Raw genomic sequence first — 17,738 nt, forward strand, 5'->3', positions numbered from 1 at the left:
TCCTTGCTGGCACATGCAGGACCCTCCCCTCTCCATGCAGAGGTTCTGAGTCAGAAAACAAACCCAAATCTAGCCCCAGAGCGAGGCCCAGGCTTCCCAGGGGGCAGCCCCCTTCAGCCTCTTTCCGTCTGTTTCTGTGGCTTTAAAGAACAGCTGTATTGAGAGACAGGTGACCTGCACGTATTCAAAGGGGCACAGAGTCTGTACACCAGAAGCTAACACAGCGTTGTACAACGACTGTATTTCAATTGGAAAATAAATGAAGTGCACAGCTTGAGAGGTTCTGACATGTGTCAGCCTCACCGGGGTGTATGTTGCCTGAACTGCGGCCACAGCCGGGTGGTGGGCGCACGCGCCACTCCCACGTGTCCTCAGGCCCCTGCTGACCCCTCACTGCTGCGGTTTCTGGAGTTTCCTGCCTGTGGACACACACAGCGGGTACCCTTTTCCCCTTGGGCTTCTTTCCATCAGCACTATATTTCGAGATCTCTCCGTAGTGCGGTGGGCGCCGGTAATTCCTTCATTTTCATTGCCGAGTGGATGCAATTATCTGGTTTACCCCATCTCTTTTTATCTGTTTGTCTTCTGTAGATGTACATTTAGATTGCTTCCAGTTTGGAGTTCAAGGTACCAGTCTGGAGTTAATAAAGCTACGATGAATATCCACCTGTAAATCTTTATGGGGACAGATTTCTTTCCTCTTGGGTAAATGCCGGGGTGTGGAAAGGCTGGGTCATATGGCTGGTATGTGTTTGGCTTTTTAAGAAAAAACAGATTTCTTCTGTACAGCACAGGGAACTACATTCAATAACTCGTAGCAACCTGTAATGAAAAAGAGTATGTGCATGTACATGTGCGCCTGAGACAGAATGCTTTACTCCAGAAATGGACACACAACTGACTGCTTTGGTTAAAAAAGAGAAAACCTGTCATGCCATGTTCTGATGTGGTTGTACCATTTGCGCCGCCCCCCCCCCCCCAGCTCCCATCCCCGGCTGCGTGTGAGCCCTCTGGTCCTCCCACACCCTCACCTGCAGTTATGGACCATCTCCCTCATCTTGGCTCTTCTGGTCCCCTGATGACTAATTACATGATGCATCTTTGCAGGTACCTATTTGCCGTCTGTGTATCTTCTTTGGTAAAGTGGCTGTTCAAACCTTTTTACTCCTTTTTAAGTTGAATTGTTCATTTTCTTATTGTTGAGTTTGGAGAGTTCTTTATGTTTTCTGGATACAAGTTCTTTATCAGACATGTGGTTTGCAAACATTTTCTTCCAGTCTATGACCTGATTTTTCTTTTTCTTTTTCTTTTTTTTAACATTTTTTATTGATTTATAATCATTTTACAATGTTGTGTCAAATTCCAGTGTTCAGCACAATTTTTCAGTCATTCATGGACACATACACACTCATTGTCCCATTTTTTCCTCTGTGAGTTATCATAACATTTTGTGTATATTTCCCTGTGCTATACAGTGTAATCTGGTTTATCTATTCTACAATTTTGAAATCCCAGTCTATCCCTTCCCACCCTCCACCCCCCTGGTAACCACAAGTCTGTATTCTCTGTCTGTGAGTCTATTTCTGTCCTGTATTTACGCTTTGTTTTTGTTTGTTTGTTTTTGTTTCTGTTTTTTAGATTCCACATATGAGCGATCTCACATGGTATTTTTCTTTCTCTTTCTGGCTTACTTCACTTAGAATGACATTCTCCAGGAGCATCCATGTTGCTGCAAATGGCATTGTGTTGTCGGTTTTTATGGCTGAGTAGTATTCCATTGTATAAATATACCACATCTTCTTTATCCAGTCACCTGTTGATGGACATTTAGGCTGTTTCCATGTCTTGGCTGTTGTAAATAGTGCTGCTATGAACATTGGGGTGCAGGTGTCATCCTGAAGTAGATTTCCTTCTGGATACAAGCCCAGGACTGGGATTCCTGGGTCATATGGTAAGTCTATTCCTAGTCTTTTGAGGAATCTCCACACTGTTTTCCATAGTGGCTGCACCAAACTGCATTCCCACCAGCAGTGCAGGAGGGTTCCCCTTTCTCCACAGCCTCTCCAGCATTTGTCATTTGTGGATTTTTGAATGACGGCCATTCTGACTGGTGTGAGGTGATACCTCATTGTAGTTTTGATTTGCATTTCTCTGATAATTAGTGATATTGAGCATTTTTTCATGTGCTTTTTGATCATTTGTATGTCTTCCTTGGAGAATTGCTTGTTTTGGACTTCTGCCCATTTTTGGATTGGGTTGTTTATTTTTTTCTTATTGAGTCGTATGAGCTGCTTATATATTCTGGAGATCAAGCCTTTGTCGGTTTCACTTGCAAAAATTTTCTCCCATTCCGTAGGTTTTCTTCTTGTTTTACTTCTGGTTTCCTTTGCTGTGCAGAAGCTTGTCTAAGTTTCATTAGGTCCCATTTGTTTATTCTTGCTTTTATTTCTTCTAGGAGAAAATTTTTGACATGTATGTCAGATAATGTTTTGCCTATGTTTTCCTCTAGGAGGTTTATTGTATCTTGTCTTATGTTTAAGTCTTTGATCCATTTTGAGTTGATTTTTGTATGTGGTGTAAGGGAGTGTTCTAGCTTCATTGTTTTACATGCTGCTGCCCAGTTTTCCCAACACCATTTGCTGAAGAGACTGTCTTTATTCCATTGTATGTTCTTGCCTCCTTTGTCAAAGATGAGTTGACCGAAAGTTTGTGGATTCATTTCTGGGCTCTCTATTCTGTTCCATTGGTCTATATGTCTGTTTTTGCACCAATATCATGCTGTTTTGATGACTGTAGCTCTACAGTATTGTCTGAAGTCTGGGAGAGTTATTCCTCCAGCCTCTTTCTTTCTCTTCAGTAATGCTTTGGCAACTCTAGGTCTTTTGTGGTTCCATATGAATTTTATTATGATTTGTTCTAGTTCTGTGAAATATGTCCTGGGTAATTGGATAGGGATTGCATTAAATCTGTAGATTGCCTTGGGCAGTGTGACCATTTTAACAATATTGATTCTTCCAATCAAAGAGCATGGAATATCTTTCCATTTTTTAAAGTCTTCTTTAATTTCCTTCATCAGTGGTTTATAGTTTTCTGTGTATAATTCTTTCACCTCCTTGGTTAGATTTATTCCCAGATACTTTATTACTTTGGGTGCTATTTTAAAGGGGATTGTTTCTTTACTTTCTTCTTCTGTTGATTTATCGTTAGTGTAAAGAAATGCAACTGATTTTTGAATGTTAATTTTGTAACCTGCTACCTTGCTGAATTCTTCAATCAGCTCTAGTAGCTTTTGTGTGGACCTTTTAGGGTTTTCTATGTATAGTAACATGTCATCAGCATATAATGACACTTTTACCTCTTCTTTTCCAATTTGGATCCCTTTTATTTCTTTCTCTTGCCTGACTGCTGTGGCTAGGACTTCCAGGACTATGTTGAATAGGAGTGGTGATAGTGGGCATCCTTGTCTTGTCCCAGATTTTAGTGGGAAGCTTTTGAGTTTTTCACCGTTGAGTACTATGCTGGCTGTAGGTTTGTCATATATAGCTTTTATTATGTTGAGATATGTTCCCTCTATACCCACTTTGGCGAGAGTTTTTATCATAAATGGGTGTTGAATTTTATCAAATGCTTTTTCTGAATCGATTGAGATGATCATGTGGTTTTTGTCCTTTCTCTTGTTGATGTGATGTATTACAGTGATTGAGTTGCGTATGTTGAACCAGCCTTGTGTCCCTGGGATGAACCCCACTTGGTCATGATGTATAATCTTTTTTATGTGTTGTTGGATTCTATTTGCTGAAATTCTGGTGAGGATTTTGGCATCTATGTTCATCAGTGATATTGGCCTATAATTTTCTTTTTTTGTAGTGTCTTTGCCTGGTTTTGGTATCAGGGTGATGGTGGCTTCATAGAATGAGTTTGGGAGTATTCCCTCCTTTTCAATCGTCTGGAAGAGTTTGAGAAGGACTGGTATGAGTTCTTCTTTGTATGTTTGGTAGAATTCCCCGGTGAAGCCGTCCGGTCCTGGACTTTTATTTGTAGGGAGGTTTTTAATTGCTATTTCTATTTCCTTTCTAGTGATCAGATTGTTCAAGTGTTCAGATTCTTCTTGATTCTGTTTTGGTGGACCGTATGTTTCCAGAAACTTGTCCATCTCCTCTGGGTTATCCAGTTTGGTTCCATATAGTTTTTCATAATATTCTCGTATGATATTCTGTATTTCTATTTTGTTTGTTGTAATTTCTCCATTTTCCTTTCTTATTTTGCTAATTTGTGCTCTCTCTTTTTTCTTCTTTGTGAGTTTGCCCAGAGGTTTGTCGATTTTATTTACTTTTTCAAATCTTTTTCTTTTTAATTAAGGCATAGTTGACATATAACATTATATTATTTTCAGGTATACAACATAATGATTTGATATTTGCATATATTGCAAAACGATCACCACAGTAATTTGGTTAACATCCATCACTACACAGTTACTCATTTTTTCCTTATGATGGGAGCTCTCAGATCTACTCTGCTAACAACTTGCAAATATGCGATACAGTCCTGTTAAGTACAGTCATCGTGCTGCACTTCACATCCCCATGACTTCATTATTTTATGACTGGAATTTTGTACCTTTTGACCCCCTCCATCCATTTCTCCCACCCCTCAGCCCCTGCCTCTCGCGACCACCCATCTGTTCTCCTCTTGTGTCTGTGAGTTCTGTTTTGGTTTTTGTTGTTGTTTTAAGATTTCACTTGTAAGTGATCATACACATTATCTCTCTTTCTCTGTCTGAGTTGTTTCGTTTAACACAATGCCTTCAAGGCCCATCCGTGTTGTCGCGAATGGCAGGATTTGCTTCTTTTTATGGCCGAATAGGATTCCTCACACGAGTGTACACACACACGCGCTCGCCGCACCTGCTTTCTCCGCTCCTCTGTTGGTGGGCACTTAGGCTGACCGCAGTAAGGCTTGCTGCTGTGAACACGGGGGTGCGGATATCTTTTCCAGTTAGTGTTCTTGTTTTCTCGGGCTATATCCCCAGGAGGGGAGTTGCTGAATTATTTGGTAGTTCTATTTTTAATTTTTTGATGGATTCCCCACACTGTTTTCCACAGTGGCTGCGCCAATTTACATTCCCCCCCGCAGGGCCCCCTTTCCTCCACATCCTCACCGGCACTTGTTATTTGTTGTCTTTCTGACGACAGCCGTTCTGACAGGTGTAAGGCGGTGTCTCATCGTGGTCTGGGTCTGCACTTCCCTGGTGAGCAGTGATGGTTAGCGTCTGTCCACGTGCCTGCTGGCGTCTGTGCATCCTCTCTGGAGAAATGTCTAGTCAGGTCCTCTGCTTATTTTTTAATCACATTGTTTGGGTATTTTGTAGGGGGTTTTTGGTTTTGTGTTTGGGTTTTTTTTTGGCTAATTTTGTATGTGTTCTTTATGTATTTTGGATATTAACCCCTTATCAGATCTATGATTTGCAAATATCTTCTCCCATTCCATGGGTTGCCTCTTCACTGACAAGCCTCTTTGGCTGTAAAGAAGTTTTTAGTTTGCTGTTGGTGGGCTGGAAGTAATCCCCCCAGGGTTCTGCAAGCATCCTGGTGGCAGATCCCAGAGTGGATGGGCGCTGGGCAGTGGCAGAGATGGGGGAAGCTGCCAGGGGCTGCACAGTGGTCCAGGTGAGAGACACGGGGCTGGACAGAGCCTTGGAGAGGGCAAGACGACACGGTCAGGAGTCCACAGCGGGCCCTGCAGGGAGTGGTGCGTCTGGTGGTGCGAGGAGGGGCAAGATTGCAGGGTGGCCCACTGGCAGGTGGGGCAGGGGCCTCCAGCGAAGAGGAGACACATGTGACAGTTCACTGGGAGGGGGTCTCGGTCAATCCGAGTCTGATCAAAGACCCCACACTCACAGTGTGGCCTGGTGTGCCAGCAATGAGCATGTGCAGTTGGCAGAGGGCTGGCCTGACGGTGGAGCCATGGCCCCTCCTTCCCCAGGTCCTACATGCTTCCAGATCCTGCTCCGTGTGGCCTTATCTGTCCCTTTGATCCGCTTCATCTGTCCTGAGCCTGTCTCCTCCTTCCTGTGTCTGCTGCCCTGGGGGGCCCTCGGAGGTCGCCCCATTCCTCCTGTGCTCCCAAACAGGGCATGGCTACAGGGCTGGGCAGGGGCTGGCTTTTACGCCCATCTCCCCCACCTCCCCGTCCCCTTTGCCCAGGGGGAGCTGGGCCACTTGGCGGGATATGTGGGGAGGGGAGGCAGAGACGGGGTGGGGCCAGCTGGGAGTTTTGTCACTCACAGCTGGGGACACAGGGCAGGTCAGTGAGGCCCCAAGCAGAGCACGGAGCTGGTGAGCACCACCCCACTCTGTCCCGTGGTGTCACTGAGGGCCAGGCTGCCATCATGGGATGGCGGGGATGCTCCGCCCGAAGCCCCAGAGCCCTGCGGGGACAGCCCAGGCGCTGTGAGAGGGGCGGGGTCCCCAGGCTCTGCTCCGGGGCGGTAGCTCCTCGCAGGTGGGGTCCGCACCTAGATCACTGTCTGGCACCCACGGAGGCCACGTACACGGTGAGTGAGTAGGCGAGTGTGTGACAGAGTGTGAGTGAACAAATGGATGAGTGAGTGAATGGGGGAATGAGTGAACGGATGAGTGAATGAATGGATGGAGGAGTCAGTCTTCCAAGAGGCCTGGGCTGGGCCTCCCCCTTTCCTCGTGTTTCCGGGGGTGACCACACTGGAAAGCGTGGGTGACGGTCTCCCACAGCCCACTGCCCCAAGCCCCGCCTGGGCGCCCCACCCCTCCTGGGTGCCGGGCCTGGCATGTCACGTGGGTCCGCATCTGCGGGTGCTGGGCGCTCCCTCCCCGACCACCCCTTACTGCCAGTTTCCCCAGCTGGGTGTTTGCGCAGCCTCCCCGGCCGGTACTGAGCCCCGACCCCAGCCCGCAGGCCTTAGAAGCTCTGTCTGGGACAAGGACGGTCCACCCAGAGGCTTCTGGGGCCTCACCCCTCACCTGTGGTCCAGGGTGGCGGAGCTGGTCCTGGACACATGGTGGCCTGGCTTGGGCTCAGCAGCCGCTTCTGAAAGACGCCCAGGGAACCTCCGGGCAGATTCTCCACCAGGAGAACTTGCCCCTCAGTGCAGACTCTCACCTGGGGAAGGGACAGTATCAGAGCCGGGGCTGGCATCAGTGGGCTTGGCTCGAGCGTCGAGCACAGGTGCGTCCCTCCTCCCTGCCTGACGCTGCTCACAGGGATGCCCCAGGGCGCCTCACGGCTCGGCTCCGAGCTCTCACTATCCCTTTGGACTCTCCTTCCTAAAGGCGGCCTTTGGGCTCAGCAGACTTGGGCCTCCCCGGCCTGTTCTGGAAGGCCCGCTGGACTCGGCGCTGCCGGGCAGCAGGCGCTTCTGGTGGCGTGGAGAGGGCCCCCGGGGGGCTGCTGGGCGCTCTGACGGCTGAGCGGGCTCGTCAGCCAGGCTCCCCCAGGGCTCTCTGACTCCCAAGAGAGATCCAGAACCTTCCTCTGCGTTGGGCCTAGTGAGGCCTGGCAGACCCTCTGAGCCAGCCTCTGCATGGCCGGGCTGGTGAGGCTTGGAGCAGGATGAAAGCAGGACAGGCCACCCCTGTGCTCAGACTTCCTGTGGGGCCAGGGGCTACCAGCAGCCAGACCCGCCTCCTCCCTAGTGCTCTCAAGGGGGACAGCAGGGGACAACTGGAGCAGGAGATGGAAACAGACCCACTGCCTCCTCCTTGTGCATCAGACCGCTGAGGTCTGGGGTCCCAGAGGGACCACTCCTGTCTCACGTTCAGGGGGCTTTGCCTGCCCCCTGTGCACGCAGAGGGTCTGGGGTGAGGTTTTCGTGCGCGCCTGTGTGCACGGCGGGGTCTAGCTGGAGGCTGTGCCCCCCCCCGCCCCACGCGTGGCCCCAGGGGATGCAGCCAGCTGGAGTCTCGGGTTCGGGTTCAGAGCAAATATTGTCCTGAACCAGTTCTGAGACGTGCGGACGTGCTGTGGTGTGTTGTCCGCGTGTGTTTGTGTGTTTGTATGTTTTCTTTGGGAGGCGCTGCGTTGATTGTGGCTGCCGGCCAGCCCTCACAGAGGGCCAAGGGTGGCTGGCGGCATCGCGGGCCCCCACACCCGCATCTCACATCTGGCTCGGGTTTTCGTCCACGTGGCCTATCGGCTGGGGCCGCCCTCTAACCAGGAGCCCTGTCCTAGCAGGTCCAGAGGGGGACCCTGGTCCTGAGAACTCCGGGACTGATCACCACTGTCACCCCAGTGCCATCTGGGGGCTTTGATAGGGTGCTGGGTCCCTGGTGGCCACAACCAGGCCACTGGTCCACCGTGGGGCCTTGTTCTGTAGCTCGGTGTCCTCCACGTCCTTGGCCAGTGTGTGGGGCAGTCACCTACATGCTCCCTGAGGAAAAGCCCCGGCAAAGGGGTGACCTGCGGTGGGCAGAGGGGCCTGCCTGGTTCCACTAACAGGGCCAAGCCGGTCCCCACCACCAACTCCAGAGCACCAGAGAGTGGAGGCAGGAGAGAGGCTAGGATGTTCTGGGAGGGATCAACACTAGGACCACGTGACGGGGACTCTGGCCACTCCCTGAAGCGCAGCCAGCCAGTAGGGGGTTCCGGGGGTGCCCAGACAAGGTGATGCAGCTGACTTGTCTGGGTGTCAGACCCGTGATAGGAGGGGACAGGCCGGGGACCATGGGCAGCAGGCTTCAGCTCCACGGACAAGAGGACCAGCCAAGAGCTATGGCTCCTCAGCGCAGGAAAGTGCTGAAGGCCAAGTGCTGAGCTCCCCGTGGCCGGGAGTGATCAAGCGGAGACCAGCAGGAGTGCTGCAGGGATGCCCTCGGGGGCGCTGGGGAACAGGACAAACGGCATCTGGGGTGCTGGGCCAGGAGCGTCTCGGCCCTGAGTCCTGGGGCCTGGTGGCTGCCTGCAGGTAGCCAGGACCCCGAAATCCAGTCGCACGCAGGCAAGCCGTTCTGTGTACCTTCGCGCAGCCCCACCCCACGCTCAGCCCTCAGAAGTGCTGCCTGAGCGCCGGCGCTGCTCAGGATGGTGTTTGTTGACTGATTGTCCAGCGTTGCTCAGCTCCATGGCGTGTGCGGCCCTGGGGCCCAGAGCTGTGAGGCCCCAGCCTCGGGCCTCCCCATTTCACCTTCTGGGTGTGAGAAGGGCATCACACTCTACTGTCACTGGGTTCAATTTCTTCCCCAAAGCAGAAGCCCTCAGAAGTTTCAGGTTTTCTCCCTAAATACCCCTCGGGAAGGTGTCGGTGTGCCTGTCATTAACCTGTTCGTTCGGGAGACCCCCGGCTGCCAGCAAGGATGTGGTGGGTGGGGCCCGAGCCCTGGGCTCCCAGGAGATCTGTGCCAGCCCTAGGAGCTCAGCCCCTTCTCTCCCTCCACGCCCATCTGCACCCCCTTCTTACCCTCTCCCCCTGCAGCCCCCGCCCCCCTGGGCCTAGGGGCTGCATGCCTTCAAGCTCCCCTGCCATCAGACCACCACGCCTTGGCCTTGACCTCTGGCCCCAGGGTCCAGGAGGTGGAGCTGGGAGGGCAGAGGCCAGGAGAGGGCCTGATGTACTGGACACCACAGGGAGAGGGGCAGGGGTCTTCCCTGACTGCCCCAGCCCTGCAGCTCGCTCTGCCCCTCCCAGGCCAGACCCCATCTGTGGGCTCAGTGCTGGAGGAGAGAATGTTGCAGGGAGGGGGACGTTTGGGGAGGGTAGGACAGAAGTGCAGGTGCCCCGGGAGGTGGCCTCCGGCCCCGGCCCCGGCCCCTACATGGCCCCAGGGAAGCTGGGAGGAAGGGCTGGGCTGGCAGCCCCGGCTGAGGGACCCTTATGCTGCCCACTCACCCAGCCGGCTCTGGAAAGATACTTGACTATGAGGCTGTCCTTCCAGTTTTTTATGGAAAATTTCAAACACTAACAGAGGCCAGAATAATGAACCCCTTAACCCATCACCCAGCGGCAACAACGGACACTTCACTGCATCCTCACCAGGTGTGGACAGGACCACGTCTTTGCCTCTCCCAGTTCCTGCATAATTTGAAGCAAATCAAGTGCACTTTTTTTTTTTTTTTTGGAAAGAATAAAAGAATATAAGAAGCTTTGAATGATGGTCCGAACAACATGGAAACAAAGTCAGTGGCTCCCCGGCACATCCCCAAAGTGAGAGCTTCCACTTACCCTCCGTAGCTCGTGCCAGCAGCTCTACGTCTGCCTTTTCCTCCTTTGAACAGAACGCGGAGCCGTCGAGTTCGTGCTTTCCTGCAACCTGCTCTTTCTGTTGAGAGCCCGTCGGGTGCCTCTCGGGGGGGGGGGGGGGCGGGGGCGGGCAGCAGGGGGGGACAGGCATCGTGCGCCTGGTCCCGCTGCAGCCTCCACCTCCTCGCCAGCCAGCTCCCGGCTCTCGAACCCCTGCCCACTGGTCCCGCTCTGTCCTTCCCGGGCGCTGGACGGCCAGGGCGGGCTGCCAGGCCCCAGGCGAGGTGTGTTTTCACATTATTAGGTACGACCAATTTCTTTCCCAAGAGCCGTTTTCAGAGTAGCCACAACCAGTAACAAGGGCAGGAGGCAATGCGGGCATGAGGTCCGGTGGGCAGCGCTACAGGGGTGGCACTAGCACATCACAGGTGACACACTGCCACCCCCCCATGCCGCCTCCTACTCAGTGTCACCCAGGGTCCCACATGGTCACCTTCCTAGCAGCCCTCTGCTGCAGCCATACTGACCAGGACCAGGGAGGAAGGGACCCTGCTGGGCTCCCAGGAGGGGCCCTCCTGGGGTCCACCCCATCCCTGCCCACTGGAGAGGGCATTCCTGGCGGGACCACTCAGCCTTTGCACCTGGGTGCTTTCCGGGCTGACGCTGGAGAAAGGGGCCAGGCGCATCTGGAAGCCTCATGAGAGAGGCTGAGAGGTTTGAAGCCCAGGCCCACGGGAGTAAAAGCCTCCGGGGTGGGGGGGGGGCGTGCACATGGGGAACGGGACCAGTGAACAGACACAGAATGAACAGAAATGAAACAGAGAGCCCACCCAAGGTGGCCCGGCTCTGTGGACGGAGAGTGTGGCTAAGTCGACCCTCTGTAGCTCGAGTCCAAAGGGGGGAAACTGATGTTTGACTCACCCTGGGGGCTCTGAAAAGCTTGGGAAGGGTCTGGAGCAGCGTCAGGACCACTCGGAGTGGACTGTGGGTGGCAGGGGGGGTGGAGAGGCCGGGAGACCCAAGCATGGTCAGACTGGCCACAGTGGGGGCCAGGAGGGGCAGGGGAGCCCCTGTGGGTCAGGCTGGTGCTCAGAGCCAGGCCGGCAGGAATTTCTGGGGGTAACAAAGGGCAGCTACCGGGTCTCAGCACAGCAACCAGGGATGCCGCTTTGGGGGTGCTGGCCCAGAGCTATCGTCCGCAGCCATGAGTCTGGCTCAGAGGGTGTTGGCGGGTAGAGAGGACAGCTTGGAACAGGCTGAGAATTTGAGCATGAGGATGGGGGACAGGCGTGGTAACCGTCCCATGCCAAGGAGAGGACAGGCGGGCTTGTGACGAGCAGGGCCGCAGGACATGGCCCCCGGAGGTCGGCAGTGACCTTCTGGGTGGGGGTTACATCCAGAGGCTGCGGTCATCAAATCCAGAGGCAGGAAGGAGGACGGTGGGGGCTGGGGAGGGGGAGGGGAGCGCGTGTTTCAAGGGGACAGAGTGTCAGTTTGGGAGGACGAATAATTTCTGGAGCTGGATGGCGGTGACGGCTCCTCAGCATGGTGAGTGTCCTGGGGTGGGGGCTGAGCTCAGTGGCAGAGTGCATACTGGGCACGCACAAAGTCCTGGGCTCAGTCCCCAGTGCTCCATTAAGGAAGTAAAAATAAAAATAAAAAAATAAAAAGACTTGAAAAAAAAACGTTATGCCTGAACTCAAGGCCCCTTAGAAATGGCTAACACGGCAAACTTCCCGCCAGGCGTGCTTTACCACCATCAGAAGAAGATGAAATCTACTTGGTCTTAATCTACTTTTAGATTTTTCACATGGAGACCCAGTCGCGATCAAGATACTCCCTTTGGCACAGTCAGAAAGGCTCATGGCCATTTAAGCCGACAGGAGAGCTCTTGGTTCTGCGTGACCCATGGGGAAGCCCTCTCGTCTCCTGGACTCTGCTGTGTTGTGTTTAAATGTGGTGACAATGCCACCAGGGCTGCCCCGAGCAGGTGCCTCTTGGAGATTCAGCTTGGCTGCAATCGCCTGCCCCAGACCAGCGTCCGCAGGCGGCAGCTGGGGGCCGATGAGACCGCCGATCGTTTCTGCAGACGTGCTTTTACATCACACGTCCCCTCATTCAGGATGAGTGGCTTCTGGCTGCAACAGAGACCCTGAGACCCTGGGGCCAGCAAAGCCTAAAATATTTGCCCTCTGACCTTTTACAGAAAAAGTTTGCCAACACCTGATTTGCACTGATCAAATACATAGCATACTGTATTGCCAAATACCCACGAGGAGTTTTATCATTCCTCCTCTGGTTCACAGCTAAAACGATCTGTAATAAAGCAAGATTCAAGTAGTAAGAAATCCAAATGCTTCATCTGCAAAACAGTGGCCCCAGCATTTGGGCCTGAGCAGCAAAATCGTGGTGATCTTCCGGAGGGAGGCTGTCGGGAGGAACGGCCTTCGCGGGGGGAATGTGGGGGCCTGGCTCACAGTGGCTCATGTCCATGATGCTTCCGGATCCCTCAGAGGGCTAAGAAGACAAGCAGGGGGCCCGGGAGCCAAGCCCAGCAGCCAGGGGCAGGGGCGGGGGTGGCACGAGGCAGGAAGGTAAGTGTGGGAGTCACGCCCTCCACAGACGGGATTGCCCAGAGACAGAAGAAGGGGGAGGGTTGGAGGTGGCCAGGTCCCAAGACAGCGACTGGGCAGAAAGCATTCTCTGGTGGCCCTAAATGCCATCACACGTGTCCTTGTAAGAGAGAGGCAGAGAGAGGTCTGCCTTCAGGATAGACCCCATGAGGACAGAGGCAGAGACGGGGCTGACGCGGCCACAAGCTCCCGAAGCTGGACGAGGCGGGAAGGCCCCTCCCCTAGAGCCTTGGGAGAGCTCACCACCTCACCCTGCTGTCTGGGGACAGGGGCAGCATCCCAGAACCCTCCCCAGATGGGGCGCGCATGCCTTCCCTGCCAGGGGTCTGGGCCTGGCCCCGGGAGCAGCCTTGCTGGCCTGGCGAGCACCAGCAAGCAGCAGCCTGCGCATCCCAGGCCCTGGGCCGGGGAGGGCTGGACACACCAGGGCCAGAGGACTGTGGGGCCACGTGCTGGGGCCCCCGGCCTCCCGCCCCTGCAGGACAGCCACATCCCAGCACCCCCAGAGCCCCGACCTGGAAGTCGGCCACCCACATCCCAGCCACACCCTAGGCGGGGCACCCGAGGAGCAGATGGAGGACAGGAGGCCGAGGGGACAGAGGGCAGCTACAGTTTGCCGACGGAGCTGACAAGCCAGGGCCCAACTGGGCAGCAGGCCCTGGGCGTCCAGGCTGGAAGAGGGGCCGGGACTGCATGCCCGCCGCGGTGAGGGCAGGAGAGGTGGCTGGGGCCGCTGACGCTCCGCGCTGGCCGGCCCCGCCCACCTCGCGGTCGCCGTCTGGATTCTGCGTGCCTGTGGGGCCAGGTGCCCTGCGAGGCCCATTTTCTCAGCTGTCAGGCCAGGTGCCCACACCTGGGACTCACATCCAAGCAGACGTCCTGGCTACCGGGCTCCACGGGATGCTGCCACCTGGGCAGGTGAGTGAGTGCTCGCGGAGCCTGGAACCGGAGCCCCATCTGGCTCGTGGGTCAGTGACAAGGCCCGCCGGGAGCAACGCAGCTAAGGGAGGAAAGCTGGGGCTGTGAGCACGAAGCAGCCACGCTCAGCGCCCACACCCCAGCCTGGTCCCCTGGCTTTGCCGACAGCCTCGAGGTCCCAGCCAGGCCAGGGGCCCCTGTCCCAAGGATGCTCGGGCCTTTGGGTCTCGGTCCCAGCCGGGTGGCGCCGGCCACCTTGTGGGCATACAGTCCACAGCTGCCTGTGACACAGTGGGCTCCAGTCCTCAAAAAAGCTGGGGCGTGGACCGCACGTGGGTCCGCTGGGCAGGTCCCCTGGATGTGGCCTGCTGCCCGGCCTTCTCCTGACCCCTGGCCCCTCTCGGCTCACCCAGGAGCCACCAGACCTGCCCCGGGATTAACTTGGCTTTGCGCATCATTCCCAAAAGGCCCCCGGACGCAGCACCCCCACTCAGCCTCAGAAAGCCACCACTGTCCTCCCTGGGCCAGCTGCCCCCCACCCCCCTGTGGGCTCGCCCATCTGGCAACGTGGCCTCCAACATCTGGACTGATGATCAGCTTCCCCCATGGTCCCCACACCTGCTAACACAGACACACGTGAACGCTGGGGGCCTGGCTTTCTGGGCCCAAAGGGGCAGTCGGGGCCCTTGTGGTTTTGAGGACCCACAGGCCTCTGGAGCTGTGCTCCGAGCGGATGCTTCTCTGTTGGGTCCCCACCAGGACTGCAGGCCGGCGGCTGCTTCCTGCTGCTACTGGATGTGTGGGGCCAGGCAGGCCTGCCAGGAGCAGCCAGAGCCTTCCAGAAGCCTCACCATAACTCGCCCCTCCTTCAACCCTGCTCCTCATCTTCCCACACTAGGAAGGTCCCCCCAGGCCATCTCCCCCCAGGGCCCAGAGCTGCAGCCTGCCCCCTGCAGCCTGACCCTCCTTGTCTGACCTTCTCCTTAGCTCTCCCTGCCTCTGGCCCCTGAAGAGTTCAGACAAGGTGTGCAGAGAGAGAATTTGGAGTGGACAGGCCTCAGATGCACACACTCGACCGCCCCAGGCTCCTGTGGGCCTTGCCTGTAGATAGAAATGGATATTTGGGGTCCTCTTTTGAGAAAAAAAATTGTAACCATGCGGGGCATTGAATGTTAACTGAACTTATTGTGGTGACCAATTTGCAATATATACACATATCAAATCATTATGACGTAAGCCTGAAAACGAATACAATGTTCTGTGTCAGTTGTATCTCAACTAAAAAAAATTAAAAGTGGGCGCCCTGTGCCTGCGTTGGGCCGGGGCTGGGGAACTGGGGAGCAACCACCAGGCTGTGATCGCTGGGACTGGCCCCACCAGAACTGGGGCATGCTGGCCCCAACCCCAAACTGCAGGGCAGCTCTATGCGGTGTGGCCCCACCAGGAAAGCAGAGCCTGCCTGCTGTCAGCTCTGGAGCCCTCTGCCTGGCAGGTCCCTGGGGCAGGCAGCGACCCCACAACCCCACCCCTGAGGCCTGGCCACCCCAGAGCCGGGCGGTGACTCCAGGCAGCCACGGCACCATCTCAGCCTTCCAGGGTCCTTGGGGGGCGTCTAGGCTGGATGAGGCAGAGGCTGGGGGCCAGCGGTCCTGCCTGCAGGGGCACCCTTGGGGTGGGGCTCGAACAGCGTGGAAGAGAGCTGACTCCACATCTCAGCAGATGCCCACCTGCCCCCCCCCCCACCGCCCCTGCTGGTGAGCCCCAGCAACCAGGGCAGGGCAGAGGCCAGAGCTGCAGGGGGCTGAGGGTGTCAGGGGTGTGGCCCGGGGCGCTCCAGGCCCTGGCCTGGGCTCCTCAGTTCACAGAGCATGGCTGCTACCTTGGCACAGAAGGAAGGCAACCACCGGGCTCTTGGACCCCCGGGTCCTCGGGCAGAGACCCCACCTGGAGCCCCGTGGGTCTGCTTGATGCCTGACCCAAGACCTCAGGCAAGTCCCCAGACAGGCTGACCCTGCGCCTCTCCTGCTGTGCCACCAGCACCCTGCTGGGCCCTCAGGGTTCAGGGTGAGGGACAGCCGCTGTGCAGCTCGGGCACCAGTCAGTGTGCCTGCCAGGGCAGGTGAGCACGGCGGGGTGGGGGGCCCGCAGGGGGCTCTTCCAGCCTCTCCTGGCCCCCAGGCCCCCGACGACGGAGCCGGGCCCGGCCTCGCTGCTTCCTCTGCAGCCTCATCTGCATGGGGGTTTCCGCACCATCCCAAGCTCACCGCCCCCAGGTGGGCCGCACCCCGGCTCTCTCCCTGGCCTCCCAGACTCAAACACCCATTTCCCCACTCACCCCCATTCCAGGGCACCAACCCTGCTCGTCCAAAGCCCAGCTCCCAGGTTCTCTGCCTCCACCCTGCACCTCCGCCCTGCACCTGCCGTGGCCCTCAGACCGGTTTCCCCCCAGCCCCTTTCTCAGGCCAGAATCCCAGAGCCATCCTGGACCCTTCTCCCCATCTGCATCCTATACACTAGCAGGGCTGTCGCTCCGCCCTCAAGACAGGTCCAGCATCAGACACCTCCTGCCTCCCAAGGCGCCCCCCACCCCGTCTGTCTCGGTCCATCCTCAGAAGCGGCCAGAGGCGCCCTGGCCGCACGGCAGTCTCGAGAGCAGCCGGCAGGGGTGAGGCCGTGGCCTCCCTGGGGAGCTCTCCCGGAGGTGGGAAGGCAGCCGGCTTGGGTGTCTGCCCTGACAATGTCTCCTCCTAAAAACCCCTGTCCTGCCTGGGGCGCCCGCCCCACTGGGAGCCGGCTCATCTGTCCTCCCTCCCCGCCTACCTCCACCCTCTCAGGTCCTCTTGTGCTCCTGGACTCAGCCATGCGCCCTCTCCCTGCACATCCCATGGGTCGTCCCCACCAGATCCAGCCCTCCCCATCGGCAGGGAGCTCCCCGGGGCGGAGTCGAGTCTGCCCTGCCCTTGGATACCCTCCATGCGGACGCCCAACACCAAGCAAGTGCAGGCAGCAGTCACTGACGGAAAAAGCGGGCACCTTCTGGTGAGTCTGGAAAGGGAGGCAGGGCTGTGGGTGTGGGTCGGGACCCCTCCCCCCAGAGCTGGCCCAGAAGGTGGACTGAGTCTCCCCACCCGGGTCCCGGGGGAGAAGGCTGCCCAGGGATGCGGGACAGAGTGTGCTGGGAGCAGCCCTCTGCCCGCCGAGTTAGTTCCCAGCCTCTAAGCTGGCGCCCTCCCACGTGGGTGGTGAGGGGGTTTGATCACAGCTGGTCCCTCCCGGCCTCCTCTGGAGTGGGCCCTGTTCCCAGCTCCTGCCTGGGTCCCCTTACCTGTGACAGCCCCACCTCCAGCAGGTCAACAAGGGGCCTCGTGGAGGAGCCATGTGCCATGGCCGCTGAATCAGGTCCCAGAGATGGGAAGTCGGTGAAGCAGATGATGCCACAGAGGAGGGAAACACTAGTCCCAGGAAGGTCGGGCAGGCGGCACCAAGGGGCTGACATTTGAGCTGGGTATGGAAGGCGTGCGGACGTGCAGCGGGAAGGAAGGGGGCCATCGCTCCCCGCCGAGGGGAAAGGCCACGGAGGGCAGGAGCCTGGGGTGCATGGACATCAGGAGGGGGAGGTGGTGAGCACCCAGAGCCCCAGGCCAGGGAGCTTAGACCAGTAAGGGGTGCTGGGGAGCCACAGAGGGCTCAGGACATGAGCAGTGGCCCTCTCAGCCGGAGGGCAGAGTCTGGCTGGCCACGAATCAACAATCGGCAAGGACTCACTGTGGTCCCGCCCACGGGGTGAGACGTGGCACCTCGTCTTAGGAGCTCCCAGCTGACCACGGCAATGGGTATCGCCCTCTTAAAGTGACAGAGCCCCTCGGGCCAGTGGGAGTGGGCCAGAGGGCAGTCGTGCACTGGTGAGGGGAGGGGGCATTGCCTGGGCAAAGGGCAGAGACAGGAATGTGCAGGGCGTGTGCCCAGGGAGGAGC

The 17,738-nt window shown here is 56.5% G+C and overlaps 1 long non-coding RNA gene across 5 annotated transcripts; it reads right to left on the reverse strand.

The window, feature by feature from the left end:
* Positions 1 to 221: 221 nt before the first annotated feature.
* LOC123617349 (uncharacterized) lies at positions 222 to 17,525 on the reverse strand. Of its 5 annotated transcripts, none has more exons than XR_012509478.1 (3): positions 10,196 to 17,525; positions 7,002 to 7,140; positions 222 to 822 (listed from the first exon to the last, which is right to left on the reverse strand). It is a non-coding gene; the product is annotated as an uncharacterized LOC123617349 (long non-coding RNA). The 5 variants fall into 5 exon arrangements; XR_012509477.1 differs by adding an exon at positions 5,162 to 6,117 and having other exon boundaries at positions 7,002 to 17,525; XR_006725494.2 differs by having other exon boundaries at positions 7,002 to 17,525.
* Positions 17,526 to 17,738: the final 213 nt, after the last annotated feature.

Source organism: Camelus bactrianus, chromosome 10 (genome assembly GCF_048773025.1).
Source record: "Camelus bactrianus isolate YW-2024 breed Bactrian camel chromosome 10, ASM4877302v1, whole genome shotgun sequence".
Classification (NCBI taxonomy): domain Eukaryota; kingdom Metazoa; phylum Chordata; class Mammalia; order Artiodactyla; family Camelidae; genus Camelus; species Camelus bactrianus.